Source organism: Coffea eugenioides, chromosome 5 (assembly GCF_003713205.1).
Source record: "Coffea eugenioides isolate CCC68of chromosome 5, Ceug_1.0, whole genome shotgun sequence".
NCBI lineage: Eukaryota > Viridiplantae > Streptophyta > Magnoliopsida > Gentianales > Rubiaceae > Coffea > Coffea eugenioides.
Genome location: NC_040039.1, coordinates 35,587,955 through 35,591,049, shown reverse-complemented (window position 1 = coordinate 35,591,049; position 3,095 = coordinate 35,587,955). Strand labels below are relative to the sequence as shown.

General features: G+C 35.6%; 1 pseudogene; it reads right to left on the bottom strand.

The window, feature by feature from the left end:
* Positions 1-2,790, bottom strand: part of LOC113770916 — a 29,598-nt pseudogene extending 26,808 nt beyond the window's left edge.
* Between the last annotated feature and the right edge of the window lie 305 nt (positions 2,791-3,095).

Sequence of the window (3,095 nt, the reverse complement as noted above, 5' to 3'; positions counted from 1 at the left end):
CAATGACATTTTTTGTAGCAGGCACAGGGATGGATTTTTAACAATAGTCTCGGTATTGGTTTTTGTTATTTGTTACGAGTATCTTAATAGGTAAGCCCTAAAATGGTTGATAAGCTTCACGAGTTTGATTGAAATTAACTTCCATATGCCTGCTCCATAAGTCATTTTACGTCCTGTAGCGTAAAACATTTTACATTGGAAAATATTTTCCTAACATCTTCTGCTGCCAAACACAAGAAAATCCGAAAAATATTTTCAGTTCAAACAAACAGACCCTTAAGGTGTGAGAAGTCAATCAGAGTGAAGAAGCTAATTTTCAACACTAGTGGAGAAACTTTAGATACCTTCCTGGTAAATGAGTCATGCTACCAGAAATACATTGTGGTACTGATGATGCACTTGATGTTTTCTTCTAGTACTGCCTTTGTTTTTTTCCTTTATCTAGGATATAGTTCAGTAATTGATGCCTCATTTACAGAACTTTGAGTTAAAATTCTTTCGATATTAGATTGATTAACTCCCAGCTCTTCCACCCTGCTCTCTGATCTATTGCTCCGGAAGAATGCTGGACGATGTGGAGTTGGCAGGATAACAGAATTACTATTCAGCATGTAGACCACGGAAGCCATTATAGGTCTTCTACTGACATCTTCTTCAACACACAGTAAGCCAACTTGGACACATTGAATGACTTCATTTTGGGCATAAGAATCTCCAATGCTTGCATCCAAAAGAGCTAAAGCTTCGCCACGTCTCCAATGCTCCCAAACCTTTTTGAAATAATTCCACTCATAAGGATTTCACACCTAAAAACTTCAATTTGCTCAAACATATAGGTGTCACAAGTAATGGCACCTTTCCATTAGGCATTAGTAAATACTCTACATTCAAAGTTTAACCATACACAACCTTCCTTTCCATCATTTTATATGGCCTGTCATATTAGTTAAAATGCCTTAAAAAAAATGAAGTAAATTCTGAGCTACTCTACTATGTTTAACAATGTAGAAATGGCAAATGATAAGTCCTAGTGCTGTCATGATGGTGAGGATTCGTATTGGACATCTAACTATTTTCATTAGGGGTGCCAAGTTCAAATCCTCCACTGCAAATGTGCAAAAGCATAGAACAACAGTAAAAACTGTAGTAAGTTTTTGCAATTCGCACTTACATAGCTTACGAGGTCTTCGGAATCTTCAGATTGGGAGAAGGTGCTGTTCTTTTTTCCGGTGATAATTTCCAAAATTACAACCCCAAAACTGAATACATCTGACTTTACCGAGAACTGGCCCCTCCTTGTGTATTCAGGAGCCATGTAACCACTGCAAGGCTCAATGATTGTTATAATTAGTACTAGGACAATCCCAATGAGGCTATCGAATGGAGATGTACATAATTTTCTATGAAAGATACAACGTCATATCATGCGAGAAATATAGTATGGGCATAAAACTTACAATGTCCCAGCAATTCTATTTGTATTTCCTTCAGATTGATCAACTCCACAAATCCTTGCCATGCCAAAATCTGCTATCTTTGGGCTCATATTTCCATCCAATAATATATTGCCTGCTTTGAGATCACGATGAACAATTCTAAGGCGAGAATCCTCATGCAGATAAAGAAGTCCTCTTGCTATACCTCCAATGATATTGTAACGTCTTGCCCAATTCAATGATCGTTTATTTTCTGAATCTACACAAATTTAAACACAATATATTGTGTTAGCAATGAAAGTTACCAAATTAATAATTCCAGAAAGCACAATCAAATAGGTAAATTACACTCTTGGTTCTTAAACTATAAACACACTCTCAATTTAGTTTTTAAAATTCTATTGTGGACACTTCACCCTAAAGGTTTCAATTTATCCCACTTCAGTATAATCAGTAATGAAATTATTGAAATGAATGAAATATTTTGCTCTACTTTGATCATCACTTACCTATTATCGTTAGTTTTGACAATTCATTTAGTTGTTATACTGATGTGTGACAAATTTGATACTTTAGAGGATGAAGTAACTAAAATTAAAGTTTAAATACTAGAGTTGGAGTGCGTCTATGGTTTAAGGTTCTAAACTGGAATTCACTCCAATGTGTTATCTATCATTTCGCATAACATGGTCGAATCAAGTAAAATAGAACAAGATAACATGGACCAATAAAATATTACTTCAAGTATGTCTAGTTCGACCCACCAAAGAGAAAGTAGTCAAGGCTTTTGTTGGGAACAAATTCATAGATGAGTATCTTTTCTTCTCCTTCCAGGCAAAATCCCAACAGTCGAACTAGATTTCTATGTTGAAGCTTTGCAACTACTACAATTTCATTTTTAAATTCTTCTGCACCTTGCCCTGAGCTTCTTGACAGCCTCTTAACAGCTACTTCTTGTCCATTACCAAGTACACCCTGAGTAAACATGCATACTAGAATTTAATTGAAATATTAAATGTGAGATATTCAAATTCACAAAAGCAAAATATTTCATGCAGAGACCTTGTATACACGGCCAAATCCACCTTCGCCAATTTTGTTATCCACAGAGAAGTTATTTGTGACAATTTGAATTTCAGTTAAGCTATACTGTAAGGATTCGGCCGTTAAGATATCAGCAACTCCATCTACACCTGTAATAAGCAAATATACTCGATTTAATGTTAGCTCAAAAACCTTTAAGATGTCCTGTAATTGCTATGAATAAAAATTACCAGTTGTTGCGAGTGCCCCATCAACATATCTCTTCCTCAATCTTCTTTTCAGGAAAACAAAAGACATCACAAATAGCATAACTGCAACAATGATTAGTGGGACAGCAATCCGAAAAGCTGCTCGTAGGAGGCTTCGCCCTTTGCCTGGATGAACAGAAGTTTGTTGAGCAACAAAATTCAGCTTGTAGGAAATCAAGTTTGTTGAACTTCGGGTTAGTGTCACTCTGAGACAGCGTATTGCATATTCACAAGGCTAAGCCAAAAATACAGTATTTGGAAAAAAAAATTTAATATTCTCTAAACATGTTTTTTTTTAACCGCATCTCGTACGCTTCATGTTGACTAGGAGTGGCAATTTTCAATACTACCTAAAAATACGACACAA